Source organism: Pleurodeles waltl, chromosome 11 (genome assembly GCF_031143425.1).
Source record: "Pleurodeles waltl isolate 20211129_DDA chromosome 11, aPleWal1.hap1.20221129, whole genome shotgun sequence".
Taxonomy (NCBI): Eukaryota; Metazoa; Chordata; class Amphibia; order Caudata; family Salamandridae; genus Pleurodeles; species Pleurodeles waltl.
Window position 1 is genome coordinate 628,095,360 of NC_090450.1, and position 17,108 is coordinate 628,112,467.

Genomic DNA, 17,108 nt, shown 5'->3' on the forward strand with positions numbered 1-17,108 from the left:
TGTTGAAAGATTATCAGTAAAAAGCAGAAGATCGTCTGCGTACAGAGATAATTTTTTCTCCCAGCCCTGACAACGGAAAGGGGAAATCACTCTGTTTCGCCGAATCTTTCTTGCAAAAGGCTCCATATACAAATTAAACAGTACAGGGGATAACGGGCAACCCTGTCTAGTACCCCTTGCAACAACAATTGGGACGGTAAGATTCCCATTCACTATTATTCTGGCGGTGGGGGCCTTATAGATTTGCTTTACTACCCCACACACATTAGTTCCCAGATTAGCCTTCCTTAACAGAAACTTTAGATAGTCCCAATTTACTTGATCGAAGGCTTTAGCTGCATCAATTGTAATAATCCCCAAAGGGGAATCGAGTGATACAGCAAGGTCTATTGCCCCAATCAATTCGTAAGTCAACTCGTGGAGGTATCTACCTTTTGAAAAGCCCTTCTGATCTGAGTGTATTAAGTTATTTACAACTTTATTTAGTCTGTCCGCTATAATTTTAGAAAATAGCTTATAATCACTATTCAAAAGTGAGATAGGTCTGTAAGATGCACAGATAGTCAGGTTTTTACCCGGCTTCAAAATTAACGTGATAACCGCTTCATTCCAAGAGAGAGGCATATCTATCTCATTAAAAAAGATTCTACCGAATAATTACAACAAAATCGGGTTTATAAGGTCCCCTAAGGCTTTATACACCTCCACCGGGATACCGTCGGGGCCCGGAGCTTTCCCGTCTTTGCCCCCCGCTAGGGCCGCCCTTACCTCCTCAGCTGTAATAGGGCCATTTAACCATTCCCGAGTTTGTTGCGAAATCTGTGGCAAGGTATCTTGAGCTAGCCAGTTTTCTACCCGCTTTACTTGCCCATCCACAAGTTCCGTATACAGGGATACATAAAAATCCTGAAACCCACGTTCAATATCCTCCCTATATATCAGTTTTTCCCCTGTATCCTCGATCATTATTTCCTTAATCTGGCTCCTAATCTGATCTGATTTGGCTTTCCAGGCTAACAGCTTCCCTGAATTTTCCCCATATTCAAAGTGTCTTAATTTGCTGACCTCCCATCTTTTCGCAATACGTGCCTGCAAAATATCCGCCAGTTGCGATCTTAGCTCAGCCAATTCCACTCTTCCAGTCTCCTCCTCCTGCGACTCAATCCCTCTACCAACCAACACTTCGGTTTTTAACAGCATCTCCTGCTCTAAAGCCCTTATTTTGTCTCTAAACACTTTGGGCCTGATTCTAACTTTGGAGGACGGTGTTAAACCGTCCCAAAAGTGGCGGATATACCACCGACCGTATTACGAGTCCATTATATCCTATGGAACTCGTAATACGGTAGGTGGTATATCCGCCACTTTTGGGACGGTTTAACACCGTCCTCCAAAGTTAGAATCAGGCCCTTTATATTTGTAGCATGCTATACTTTTGAGTACCCCTCGTATTACCGCCTTAAAAGAATCCCAAACCACTGATAATGGTGCCGACCCTATGTTAATGTTAAAGAAGGCCTCGGATTCCCTACGTACATACAGCAAGACATCTTCATCTAATAATAGTGCACGCTCCAATGTCCATCTTCTAACCAGCCTTCTCTGTGGAGAAGACAAATGCAGAATTACTGCCGCATGATCCGACAAATGTGGCGGCAGATATTCGACTTCTTCAACGTTTTCCAACAACCTTTCATCGACTAGGAAATAATCGATACGTGACGCGTGGCTATATTTCTTATTAAAAAAGGAGAAGGCTCTAGCCTCCCCTTTCTTCTTCCGCCAAATATCACACAGACCTTGGTCTTTCATCATCCTCTTTAAAAAACATTGCGCTTTGGGTGTACCCAAATACCTACAAGAGTCAGACCTATCCAATCTATTGTCCAGAACCACATTAAAGTCACCCGCCATAATAACTGAATCTGAGAATCCAATAAGCTGAGAGAATACTTTCTTTAAAGGTCCGCTATCGTCGCAGTTTGGGCCGTAATAGCCATCCAGAACTAAGGATATTTCATTCAACTGTAATTTTACTATAATCCACCGACCAGCTTGGTCTGTCTTTATTTCGAAGATTTCTGGTCTGGCTTGAAATCCTTGCCTAATTAGAATGGCTACCCCCCTTGTATGAAAATTATGGGAGGTGCAAAAACACATTTGCACCCACTTTTGAGTGCTAAATAACTCTTTACACTCATCCTCCGCCAAATGAGGTTCCTGCAAAATTAGAATTTGCGCTGGGGAATCCTTTAAATATTGAAGAATTCTGTTTCGTCTCGACTTAGTTCTCAACCCATTAATATTCCACGAGAGAAGTTTTATCATAAACTTGCCCTCCCCCTGGCCCATGCCGATTTTAGTCATTTAAAATTAACCCACCACCCCACTGCCTAGGTGAACGAGAAACAATTTCTGACCTTATCCCCAAAAACTCACCCCCTTGTATCCCCCCCCTCCCTAACCCCTCCCAAGGAGAACCCTCCCCACTATGTCAGCCACCATGGGCCTGATTTTAGAGTGCCCTGCCTACCTGGGGGGCCAAAATTCAACAACTTATTGCAAATATTACACATGATCAGCCTGTTCTTTCCTAATAGCATCTAACAATTCATCTGCCTTATCTATCTCTCTTATATTATACATTTTGTTATTATGCATTATTCGTAGAAAAGCTGGGAATTTCAATTGAGCCGTGGCTCCAAGTTTTTTGAATTCGTCTAGCCTTTTTCCCAGCTCCCACTGCCTGTCCATAGTGATTTTAGATAAGTCAGATCTGATCTCAAAAGTCACATTATCCATCTTTAATGCCTTCTGTTGTAACGCCTTGGTCAAAATTTTCTCTTTTAGATGATAAGTTAAGAAATTAACTAAAATTTTCCTAGGTCTTGTACTATTGGGCCGCCTCGTGAAGGGATCCCGGTGGACTCTCTGAATTTCTCTTTTGATCTCTTCATTACTTTCCTCCAGCTCACAGACCGATTTGATTAGTGAGACAACGTATGACTTAAGATTTACTCCTTCTGCTCCTTCCGGAACTTTTAACAATTTTAAGTTGTTCCTACGTGAGTGGTTTTCCAGATGCTCGATCCTAACTTGTAAGCCTTGTTCTTTTTCACTCAGGCCTCGGATTTCATCCTTGTGGAGCTTCAACTCCTCCTTTATCCCCCCCACTGTTTCCTCTAAAGTCTGGATCCTCTCCATCAAGTTATCAATTTTTTTTTCCAATACCTCGTAAGCTTCTCGAATTTCGCCTTGATTACACTCCGAACTTGCAAACCCTTTCTTTATATCCTCCGATATGGAGAGGATCACTTCCTCCATAGAGGGGGTATGCCTCAGATCTGGGGGGGGACTAACGACTTGTGCTACTTGGCCTAATTCCTCCTGTCGTGGAGTGGGCAGCATATCACCTTGACATATCATATCAGCACCCATGCCAACTTGAGTATTCTCGTGCAAGGATGAATTTGCAAATAAGGGGGAAAAACCTTCTTCGGCCTCCTTACCAGCATCTGTACCACTTCCAACGTCTTTAATCACAAAAGTATCAATTTTCCCTTGCCCCGGCACTAGCACAATATCCTCTGGCCCAGCCCTAAAGTAAGACCTTAAAGAGGGTGTCAGTCTATGTTTTATTTTTGTTCTTCCTTCAATCCCTTCTCTTTTTTTTTTGGGGCAGTTCGCCAGAGCCGGGGTTTTTCCCTTTCCCTTCAGCTTCCCTAGGCTGTTACTAGCCACCGGATCCCTTCTGTCCCCCTTTATCTCCAACCCCTGCCCCCATACCTACCATAAGCTGATGGAGGGCTGGGGTGGGGCGGGGCTCTTCTCCTCCTCTCGAGCCTTGCCTGAGGCTCCAGCTACTGTCTCGCTGGCTCTTCTTAGTAAGTCAAAGGGAGCGCGTATAACCGCGCTACCAAGCTCCCGGGATGTCTTTCCGGGAGCCTTGCCGGTGCTGGTGTTTCCGGGATTCCCCCGAAGGGGAATCCTTGCCGATCCTCTGCGCGCCCGGCTGGGCTCCAGTGCGGCACGTCCCCAGTGCCGGAGTCTCCCGCCGGGTGCCTCGTCCGGATTGCAGCGCGAGCGGCTCTCCGGGAGTGACGCTTCCTCCCAACACATTCGGCCGATCCTCTCCGCGTGGGTGCCACGCCCCCCCAGGTACGGCAGATGTCACGTCTAGCGAGCTGCGGCCGTGACGGCCCTAACGCAGCCCGCCATGTCCTCCCACCGCAGCACAAATCAGTTGTTCAAAAATTTCTGTGAAGGATCACACAGGACAGGAGTGCATGTGTCATTTGAAGAAGCTGATATACATCTCGCAGACAATTTAAGAAATAAATTAGAGCAGTGTGTAAAGTTGTGTAAACCACTTATCCACTCAGTTGAATGTTTCAATTTGCTGTTTGTGCAATTAAAAAGCTTTCGAGTGTGGTGGAATCAATGTATAAATGCATTAAAGCATTCCAGGATACGTTTTTTGCTACTTGAAGGAATGTACATGGTGTGCAGAGCAAAACCTATAAACACAGGCCCAAATTTATTGTTTGTTCGTGTTGGTGTTCACACTCTTTATGGCAGCAGAAAGTGGAGAAAACGGATGTGCTTATCAACTTTTCTCTAAATAAGGTTTTAGCTGTCAACAATTGACTCAAGCACTGAATTAAGGGCCTGACTTCGATTTTGGAGGATGGGATGCTCCATCACAAACTTGACAGAATTTCTCGTCTGCCACATTACAAATGCTGTATATTGTACGGCACTTGTAATACAGCAGACGGGCAATCTGTCACATTTGTGACAGAATATCCCATGCCCGAGATCTAAATCAGACCCTAAATTTCTTTTCACCACGGATGGCACCCCACTCTGGTATTTTATGCAAAGAAGGCATAAAGGGTCACTACAAAGATCCACAGATTTTCACACAAAGCAAGGCAAATTGAGATCCATACAATAAATTAAACAAGGCATCAACAGGGCAAAATGAATATCATGTGATATCATTTCGCTTAAGATGTGCAAATACCCCAGAGTCACTCAACCAGCATTGTTAAGCAAAATTAATCAGCTGAGATCACCTAACAATTATTTACCCTGCTAAGCATATAACTTTTCACCATGTTGGCTTCATTATTCTTCATTCTTTTATTGTTTTTAATTATTTTTCTATATCTTGCACTTTCCAAAATGACTGGCCTCTACAGGCAGTCTCAGACACCAATGTGGCAAATAGTCACTCCAACACACTTCCTCTCGGCTTTGCAACAATGCATAAGTCCTATGCACCCTTTTAAATCCACCACTAATCATTTTATCTAGCCACCTTCACTGAACACTAAACAGGCCGTGGAGTTCATTTATCTGTTTATGTTATGGAACACTCATTCTGTCTGCAAAAATATATCCTCCATCACTGACCACTTCAGCTCCTACTACCACACAGTTCATATCCCTGAAATCAGTGTGATTCTGGATAGATCCCAAAGCCTCTAACCCACCTGTAGCTATTCACAATGGCCATGCCTGTTGCTCACAAGTCGCATGGAATAAACATGAAGAGGTGGAACAGAATGGATCTTTCCTAATGAGTTATTCAGTCCTGTTCCTAGGTCAATTTAACTACCCCATCTTCTTTTTAATTTTACCTAAACTTCAATATCCAACTACAAACCACCTTGTACTCCCATACTTTTTCATAATTCATGAATGAAATCTCATTCAACACTTATTTACAATCAAGAGAAAGATTGGAACTTCACATTAATATCCAAAACACAGATCTATTATTTTTCTGTGATCTTCTCCTTTGCCTCTTATCTTTCTGTCATACGTATTCTACTAACAACCATCCCCATTCACATAATTTTTAAAATAAAACATTCTTCTGATGATCTTCCTGCATTCCTAGATCAAATCCAAAATTACCCCACTCTTCTGCAACACACCACAAGTTCTGATCAATGTAATATAGCCCTGAAAAATATATCTGATGCAAACTATCTATCGGCATATTCCCTTGAGTAGCTTTACTTCCACAGCTCTGCATCAGACATAATAATTGCTCTCTGAAAACCAAGATGTAAACTCTTTTCCATAAAGGCGTAATAATAAGATTACCAAAAGCCTAAAGGTTTATAAATTATTTGTAATTTTGGATAGTGCCAAATCAGAGTACCTCTACTCACCTTACTTCGACCCTGCTAGCACGTCAGACCTTATTAAATAAACTTACAAGGGAGACACGTGTAGGCCGATGGACCTTTTGACTGCGCTTCGAGTTGCTTCCACCATGTAACCCCGTACCAATACAAATCAATAGCAAGTAGCAATCGATAACATCAATAATCAATATGAGTCAGTAATTTCCACACACTTTGACCTCTCAGCAATGAGTAACCACACCTTTAGGTAAAAGTTAGAATGTTTGTTTCCCTACATTAACATTGCTAATGTCACATAACTTAATTTCAATATCAAATGATAAACATACAGAAACAATACTGGCTGACCAAATCGGCAAAAGAATCACAATCTAATCAAAGGTTGAACTACCACAAATTTTAAGGTTACAGTATAAATTAATAATAAGAATAGCTGCGTAAACGAAATAGCGTACATTTAGATCCAGCAAAGAAAATACATCAACTGTTATTACATGTGGTGAACTTCATCAAAGAGGACCCTAACTGTCATCAAATTAGAATAGCATGTTTGGGCTTCATGCAAAATAATTAAGTCACACAAATTTGGAAAACATCTAACTATGGCTCTATCAAAATAGCAGTTGGTACCTAGAAACAAAAGCAAATAGACATAACAATCAGTAACATCATCTTATACCTGTCCTCAATATGGTTCAGCAAGCTGTGACAGTCTTCGTCAACAGGACATCAGTTTGTTCAGCTAGACATCAGGATTCAGCAGCAAAGTTCAGAAAAAGCAGTCTCTTTAAGCAATAGAGTTAAGCATGACTCTTCTCAAGACGGTCAAGAAAATAATGGCGGAGTGGCTCTCTCCACTTGGTGCAGTCTGGCTAAGTTAGATTTCCTACAACTATTTCCCACACCCTTATTGGTCAAAGAATCTCATGTTTACATTTAGTCCAATGAAAATAAAACCCCAAATCTAAAGTTTTATTACTCCATGGTTCACATGTCGATGATTGGCTCCTCTTCTCCTGTTCCAATCATTCGGCTTGTCAGGTATCAATATTGTTGCAACTTACACTCCAGTCAGTGCATCGCAACAACGCAAAATCAACACTCAGAATATATGAATATTCATTAGTAAAATTCAGCATTAACAATCCCACCCTCAATTATTTGCACATGCAATCTAAAATGTCCTCTCTGTGCACATCTATCACTCATTCTTTGCCATCATGCAAGGATTTTGCATTAAGAATATATTTTAAGACCATCAACATCAGATGAACCCTTGCTACTCTACTGAATGCACCTCACCCCTTCTTCAACCAAGGAAACTCCGACTTCACTTTGCCTTACTTTCTTTAGCTTATATGGAGCTCCTCTATGTGATCAAATCTGTAAACCCATTGTGCCCTTCATCTGATTCCCTTTGCCATAAAATGTCAAACTTCTGCCTCTCTTTTCCAAGGCTTTTCTGTGCTAAGCCTCTTTGGTGTTACTGTTTGAGGGCCTTCACTTTTCCTTGGGAAGCACACAGCCTGCAAACCTACAATTTATAAACTAGTTAGGGATTAGGAGACCGACAAAAGAACAACAAGATTTAACACCAGACATACCAGTAGGCAAGCTACCTGACTGAATGACTGGATAACTTCAGAACCGGTTGTTAGCTTGAAAGATAAAGCTGTCTCTAAACCTTATTCCACTTTGCATGGAAGGTGGATGGATACAAATTCTGCTCCTCATCCTGGCTTACATAAGTAGCCAGTCTCTGTCAGCCCTTAGCCGATCCCAACGTTTATACCAGTCCTGTTTTACAGTAATTGCTCAATCACTCACTCTAGAGTTGTAAGTAAGTAAACTAGGCAAAAGGCAGGTGACATCCCTTGAAGACTATGTGACTACAGGGCTCACCCCCCTCTGGAACTCCAAGATGCTATACGAAAAGAAGGCACAAATTCTCAAGTGGAGAAGTTCCATCACAAAGGGTCTGCGAGTAAGTGGAACAAAACAGATGCATTAGTCTTAATGAGCTGATAAGAAAATAGTTCCTGAAGAAAGCCAATTTTGCTCCCTTTTTAGACTTATCAACCTTTAATTATATGTCGGAGTACATTATAACTCCAGCTACACCACACTTGTTTTTAATCTTGTCAGAGAGTACCAGCTTTAAAATAGGTACATTGGTACAAGGCGCCCTCTAGGCAATTTTAATATCACTTATTTTTTCTTTAAGTTTATACAGATGTCAGAATTTGGGTGCACAGACACAACACAAATGTGTAACCCACTCTGCTCTAATGAGGCATGGAGCCCCACCCCAGAGGCGCTAGGAACCCAGGGTGGGACCCCGATGATGAAGCATGCCACCAGGTAGGGCGGTGGGTGAGGGGTCTTTTACAAGTATAAGAAGATTTTGGGCCATATGTACCAACACATTTTCTCATTGACACAGAATAGGAAAATCCCTTTGATACATCTGGCCCTTTGTTAAGAACATAAGAAGTAGGCTTCATGCACCTGCTTTTGCTGGTTTAGTTAGAAAGTTTCTTCAGGGGCAGCTAAGGTTAGGACATAAGAGAGGTGAGGGTACAGTTACGTTTATAATCAGTGCTATTACTGGGTAACACACGAAGATAAAAAATGGTGGGTGGTGAAGTCATACAAAAACATTTATTTAAATTGTGTGTTTGAGAACTAGGAATATGGTTAAACAATTGCAGAACTTTATATTTTATCTGTGAGATGTGGTTGATGTAGATTAATGGCTCAAAATATGATGTGGTTAAGGGTAAAAACAGATAGATTATTGAGTCCTGGTTACCGGGGGAGAGATATGTAACTGCTTGTTCCCCTGTCAAGTCCCCAGCTGTTGCAGCAATTGTAGCTGAAAAAACAAACAATAACAGTATACAATTATGTGTGCATCATGAAAGGGTGCATTTGCTGCCTTCATTGTTTATAGATTGTCTACACCAGTGGTTCCCAACCTTTTGACTTCTGTGGACCCCCACTTTATCATTACTGGAACCCAGGGACCCCCGCTGAATCATTTTTGGAATCCGAGGACCCCCCACTGAGTCATTACTGTTAGCTGAAGACCTAATCTGTTAATATAATTTCATTTTTCAAGCAGTCACGGACCCCCTGAGGAGGCTTCACGGACCTCCAGGGGTCCCCGGACCACAGGTTGGGAACCACTGGTCTACACTTTAGGTACAGGCTTCTTGGTGTTTTGGCCAATTTGGGCACCACAGCCACAGATATCACATGGGTCTTACTCTTTTCTTGCCACCTGACTCAGTCCTCTGGAGTCCAATCTCCCCTGCACTATTAAGGGCATTAAAGAAAAAATAGAAAAATACTCAATATTTACCCTCGTTTGCTTCCCATACAGTGCACATAGTTGATTCAACAAAATGGATCCGACCACTCCAAGGGGTGTTTAGAAAAACAATACAAAAGTGTGATCACTATGATCATGGCATGATGTGTGTACAGTGATTATTGTCTACTATGCTTAAGGATACCTTTTGGATATACCTTTTGAAAGTACCTCCTCCTGTGCAGCAAGCTTTGTACTTTGTTTAGGAGGAAGCACAACTTGTGGAGCACTTTCAGACACTTTGAAGATGTTTCCTTTTTCATTATATGACACTGTGCCAGCAAGAAAAGTTAGCGATGGGCATTGCGGCATGGCGGTACGCTCGATGCGAGGGGTTAGGACTTTCATCCCTACATTTGCTGATAATTAACTGGCTCACACAATGACTACGTATGCGTGTGAGTCTGTCTTCTTTTGTTAATGAGTGTGTGGTAGAGCTGCAAAAAAAGAGATTGTGTTTGCTTCTGGGCCTGACTTTTTGTGTGCCTCACTTAACATTGGAATCCACTAGAGACTTTGTCAACTAAGATATTAAATAACAACTTTGTAGCTTCAGTCAACGTGATTTTTACCACTGTTAGGTGATCAGTTATTATTTCCTATGTTGTAGCAGCTTATATCTGACAAAGTGTTAGAAATGAGGTCTTTGGTTGACAGTCAGGTTACCCCCTGTTCAAGCAAGGACCCTCACTCTAGTCATGGTAAAAAAGAACCACCCTCAGCTAACCCCTGCTCACCCCTTTGGTAGCTTGGGAGAGCAGTAGGCTTAACTTCAGAGTGCTAGGTGTAAAGTATTTGTACCAACACACACAGTAACTTGATGAAAACACCACAAAATGACACAACACAGGTTTAGAAAAATAGGAAATATGTATCCAAACAAAACAAACCAAAACGACAAAAATCCACAATACACAAGTCAAGTTATCAATGAAAATGCAAAAAGAGTCTTGAAGTAGTTTCAAACACACACTAACGCTGTTAGCTTGAACAATTACCTTGGGTGCGTAAAAAATAACCCCGTACGGGCGAGTGCGCATCAAAAAAAGGGCTTGCGAAGCGTTGATTCCACTCACGAGCTGGACCTTGTGTCGTTTCTTCTTTCGCTGGTTCGGGCATGTCGTTTCTTCTCTCTGCAGGAGAGCGATGCGTAGATCCAGTCAGCACTCTCGGGCCCGGGCAGGCCTTGTGTTGTTTTACCACGCCCAGCGGTACTTGAGTCGGAAATGCAGCCGCACAATGATCCAAAGCACCGGTTGTGATCTCCCAGCCTCCATCAGCGATGCTGCATGTTGTTTCTCTCACTCCGTGCGTCGATTCTTCAGTCGCATTTCCTGCGAGTGTCGATTCTCAGCTGCGGAGCCGGCGGCACATCGTTTCTTCAGCCGCAGATCGGAGTTGTGTTGATATTTTCCCCGCACGGTGCTCTGTGCGTGGATTTCCTTGTCTTTAGGCTGCCAGCTTCTCATTTCAGGGTCCCAGGAACTGGATGGTCATCACAGGGCAAAGTAGGAGTCTCTCCAGGCACTCCAGGTGCTGGCAGAGAGTAGTCTTTGCTGTCCCTGAGACTTCAAACAACAGGACGCAAGCTCTAAATCAAGCCCTTGGAGATTTCTTCTCAAGATGGAAGGCACACAAAGTCCAGTATTTGCCCTCCTAATCTGGCAGAAGCAGCAACTGCAGGATAGCTCCACAAAGCACAGTCACAGGCAGGGCAGCTCTTCTTCCTCAGCTCTTCAGCTCTTCTCCAGGCAGAGGGTCCTCTTGTTTCCAGAACGGTTTCTAAAGTATGTGGTTTTGGGTGACCTTCTTATACCCAATTTCTCCTTTGAAGTAGGCCTACTTCAAAGTAAAGTCTCTTTTGAATGTGAAATCCTGCCTTGCCCAGGCCAGGCCCCAGACACTCACCAGGGGATTGAAGACTGCATTGTGTGAGGGCAGACACAGCCCTTTCAGGTGTGAGTGACCACTCCTCCCCTCCCCCTTAGCACAGATGGCTCACCATGAAATGCAGACTACACCCCAGCTCCCTTTGTGTCACTGTCTAGTGTGAGGTGCAACCAGCCCAACTGTCAAACTGACCCAGACAGGGAATCCACAAACAGGTAGAGTCACAGAAATGTTAAAAGCAAGAAAATGCTCACTTTCTAAAAGTGGCATTTTCAAACACACAATCTTAAAATCAACTTTACATAAAGATGTATTTTTAAATTGTGAGCTCAGAGACCCCAAACTCAACATGTTCATCCGCTCCCTAAGGGAATCTACCTTCAGATTTAAAGGTAGCCCCCATATTAACCTATGAGAGGGACATGCCTTGCAACAGTGAAAAACAAATTTAGCAATATTTAATTGTCAGGATAGATAAAACACATCACTATATGTCCTACCTTAACCATACACTGCACCCTGCTCTTGGGGCTACCTAGGGCCTACCTTAGGGGTGTCTGACATGTAAGAAAAGGGAAGGTTTAGGCCTGGCAAGTGGGTACATTTGCCAAGTCGAATTTACAGATAAAACTGCACACACAGACACTGCATTGGCACATCTGAGACATGATTACAGAGCTACTTATGTGAGTGGCACAACCAGTGCTGCAGGCCCACTAGTAGCATTTGATTTACAGGCCCTGGCACCTCCAGTGCACTTTACAAGGGACTTACTAGTAAACCAAATATGCCAATCATGGATAAACCAATCAACAATACAATTTACACAGACAGCATATGCACTTTAGTACTGGTTAGCAGTGGTAAAGTGCTCAGAGTTCAAAAGCCAACAGCAACAGGTCATAAAAAATAGGAGGCAAAAAGATTGGGGATGACCCTGCATAAGCAAAAATGTCCAACACAAAGGTACACTGGCATCTATTCTTCCAGTTACCAACACTTCATTTTTAGTCTCCTGCTGTCCACCATTCCTCTTATGCCTCTTATGTAAGGCAGGAAATGGTGATGGTGGTGTGGTCAGCTTTTGACGGGTCTGACTTTGTTCTTTACACAAGTGTTGAGTCTATGTCTGGCATGCATCCTGCCATCTCCACCAAGTACTGTCCCCATAAAAGTGATGGAGAATCTGGTAGAGGCAATGGAGTTGCATATACTAATATCACCTACACCTTCTCAGTGCTGAGGTGGGATCAAGCCTCCCCTAGATGGATGACTATTTGGAAAGTGGTAGAGCCTGAATGATGCAAGCAGGTTTAGAGTGTCTGTTCTGCTTCTCTGCAGACTTATAGGCATCTCAGAGCTGCACACATGCTCCCAGGCTTCCACACGAAGCTAGATAATAGAACAAGTCAACTGTTGCATATTATCACCCCTTCCAACAGTTGACTTGTCTGTGGTAATTGAAGGCATAATCCTCAACACAAAAGCACCTCCAATCACCTCACCTACCCAGGGGGCAGTGGAAGATCATGGGGCCCAAGCACTCTGTAACTACTGAAGAGAAAAAAAGGCTAACTTCGTAACACACAAAAAGTGGTTCAGGAGAGGATGGAAAGATAAACTAATTGAGCCCTGGCAGTCCTTAGAGAATGAAAAATACCGCCATTAGACTACAGACAGTTGGCTCAGTCACTAATCTAATTTATTGAAATGTAACCACATTCACTGAAAAATATAGAGGAGGAACATTTTAGATATGATGGACATGATTATGAACCTATAGGATCATCTGTACATGGCCCCGCTTGGCTGGCATCCCGTTAGGAAATTATTTTAGGTACAGGTGCTAAATATAGCTTAAAAGTGTTTGATCCTCAGTTGTGCAGTGGTACAGCTGTAAGGAGAATGGGACTAGAACCAGATTCCTGTTGGTCTGGAACTTCATATGATACACTGATCTCACCACGGAATGAAAGGGTGGTGTCTGTGGAGAGCTCTCCATTTTCCTTCACTTGTCTTTGTTGCTCAGATGGATCCTTGTTCTTTCCATAAGAGGCAGAATGAGAATCTGGGCATGGGGCTCTAAAAGCTAAGCTCAAAGAGCTCTGAGAGCTTACTTACGTTGTTAAGCATGACCACAGCTTGCAAGGGGGTCATAAGAAGATACAGTTTATTTTCATCTCTTACTCTTTCTTAGCTTTTAGAGCCAAGCTCTTAGTTTAGCTCTAATAGCTAAGAGAGTAAGAGACACAAATAAACTGTGTCTTCTTATAACCCCTTAGAAGCCGTGGCCACGCCTAACAGCGTACCTCATCCTTTCGTAAAGTAAGAGGGAATCAGCATGGTTTCTTTTTGAAGATGTGTGCTGTGCTCGATCTGCAGCCTGTATAAGGATATTTTTGCTTGTTGTGTGACCCATCTCACAGGATCTCCAGGATAGGCCTGAAAGTAGAGGATGACCTTCCCCTAGGAATTGTCATCCACTGTGCTGTTTGGATTGAGGAAACAATCTGAACTTCAGCTGAAGAGAAATAGAGACAGGGATTGACAACTACTCAAGTAGCGTACTGGGCCCCTACAGACAGTTTAGTTTCTCAATTTCAACTGCCCTCACATTCTAGGACAGAACTTTGAGGTTTAAATCTGACAATGAGGACATTTATCATCTGCAGCTCAAAATTTGCCATACTTACTGGCAACTATATTCAATGTCCTTTAAAGAGTTAGTTACATCACAAAATCTATCCATCATCCATGGGTTGAGTCTAAAAACTTGCAAAGCTGAACTTCCTTTGTTTGAAAATTGGGCTTTTCCTCAACTCTTTCATATGGTAATGAAAGCGATTCAGGAATAGAAGCTTCTCGGTTAGTACATTTAGGGGCATACTCGCACTCTGCACTTGTTATTTTTATGCTAAACTTGTACATTTGACATAGGTTAATTTCATGTTCAGATGATGCCCATTACTCTGCCTTGTTTATTGCTTTATACAAGGGCTAGCTGCCGCCTCTCTTGTCTTCCCGGCAATCTGTGCGGGTCACATGTACACACTTGCTTGCAATGGAACACGTGAGCTTGCTCTTTTGGAAAGGGGGCGCGTCTGTAATTCATGCACCACTGTTTTATAATTCTTTACCCGGTTGTATTTGGGAATATTGTACACAACAATAACATCTGACGTAACTACTGTGTCCTAAATATTATTTACATCCAACTTGGTATATGTTTTCTATTACTAACTCTAATTGGGCGATAATTTTGTAAAAAATGTTTTGTCAGACAATTTTAATTTCACAATATTCTGGCACAAGACCATCTGCACTCCTGCACTGAGGTGCGGGTATACGGCTCCAAGAAATCCTGCTATGCAAAAAAGCATCAGTAGACATTACACTCTGTGCTTAATGTAAAGAGTTAGCTTTTGCGCGAACGAGGCTTTTAGTGGCATGTGAGGGATTGCTATAAATTCTGTGCCCATTTAAGTGAAAGCCAAAGCTGTGCTGCTAGTGACAAACCGAGGCTGGCAGAGCACAACACAGTTTGTGCAAACATTAGTTTTCCGAGCAGCTGAAAGCCAGCGGGTGGGTGGTTTTCTGACCGGTAGGTTTATCTGCACAGACACCGGGTGAACCTGAGTGGAAGATATCTGTTGTTAACCTCCATACGGCTCAGACCTCTGATGAGATTCTGCACCATGAGCCAAACACATAAATCATCGCAAACAAGCCTTGAAAAAAAACGAATGAATAGCGCACAGCCTTGAAAAAAAAATGTGGAGCTGATGAGGCCAGCTGAGAAGAGCATTAGTCAGTGAGTAAGCCAGCGATGTGATATAGCCAACTTCGCCTTGGCCGCAAGCAGAGTGGGTACCAATAATATCAAGCATCGACAAAGCCAAGAGCCTTCACTTTTGCTGATGGTCAGTGAAGTGTGAAGATATGAAAAGTGTAGAATGAGGAATGTTTTTGTTTTTGTTTAGGTGCTATATTAGAAACATCACAATATACATTCGAAGTAGAGAATACAGCAAAGCTGGTGAAAGGATGGAAACACAACACGTGTTTTTTTTTACGTGTTTCTTCTTGTTACAGCTCAGTCCTATCTATTAGTAGTGCAGTACAAATGTTTCAAAGGAATGTGAACGACAGCGATTTTTTTGTTAAAAGATCTGATGTGCCTGAGAAAGGCAATGTGTGTATTGGATGATACTGCTGAAAATTATTCATTAAAAAACTGGAAAATGTTCTACCTTATTTACGACAAGAGACGATCAGAGGTGGAATGCTTGCACAAATCTCAACACTGGCAATCACTTGTCAACGCATGCCAATTTGAGTGGCATAGTTGGGTAAAACATGACGGGCTGGAATGCGACCCTGAGAAATTATCAGTGCCTGAAATGTATTCAGACATTCCCCTCATTCATTTTTTTTGCCTCAATGAGACACACTGAGGGGCTTATTTACAAGAATCTGCCACATCGCCATCGATGCGTCAGATTTCTGCACCCCCTAGTGACGTCATGGTAGCCTGTATATACTATAGGTGCTCCATGGCGCACAGTGTCCACAGATGCATCAGAAATTCTGATGGATATGTGGTGCTAAAATTATGCATTGCTGGACTAGCGTAAAAAAAGACGCTATTCCAGCAATGCCAGGAGGCCCCCATTCAAAAAACCCCAGCATCAGTTTAAAGTCTTTTCTGAGCAGGCATTAAAAAAGTGATGGTGTGAAGGTGCAAAATAACCCAGTGAAATCTTGTAGATTTCACTGCTCCAGTTCTGCGTAGCTTCTAATGGGTGAACACCTACCTTGCATGCCTTATACCTGGCACATGTATAATGTGGCACAAGGCTTTGCAAACTGGAAAAAAATGACACAACAGTGGCACAAGGGGCTTGTAAAGAAGCCCCTAAGTGCAATGGTATGTGCAGAAATTGACCCGTGCTTATCGTGCCTTTAGACTCTAGCAGCACCTCACTGTTGAGGTCCATACCAGATACAATTGGTCAAGGGGTCGTAGTGAGCAGAAATGGATTGTAAAATGACCAGAGTAATTACAAGTAGCCAAGATCAATCCACGTCACATTTGTTAGGACACCAAAATAAATGTGTCCTTCATTACTTCAGCCAGTGGTGCTCCTGCAGATGTGGTGTGACGTAATTGGGAGGTTGAGAACAATTCTTGCCACTGTGTTCTGAATGGCCTGCACCCTTCTGGTGAGTTTTCTGTTGATCCCAGCATAGAGGGTGTTCCTATAGTCCAGTTTGCTTGTGATCAGGCTCTGTGTGACATTTTTGGGGTGCTGATTGGGAGCCATTCAAAAATCTTCAAGTTATGGAAACATGAGGCATTGACTTGGGGGGTCATGTCAAGTTTGCTGGTGATGAAGAACCTAAGATTCTTGGGTGGTGGGGGTTGGTGTCAGTCCTGGCTCTGTTGGCCACCAGGCTGCAGTCTCATAATGATGCGCTCTTCCTAAATATCACGATTTCTGTCTTGTCAGTGTACAGCTTTGGTCAGTTGGTCTTTATCCGGTGCATGACTGCTTCTTTCTGAAAAGCATTTGAATTCCTTTTTGTAACATTAGTTTCTTCTTACGCACATTTCATATAAGGTGTCTCCTGATTATTCTGGGAGGGAAATTAATTTTATCTAACATCCATGCTCTCCGATTTCC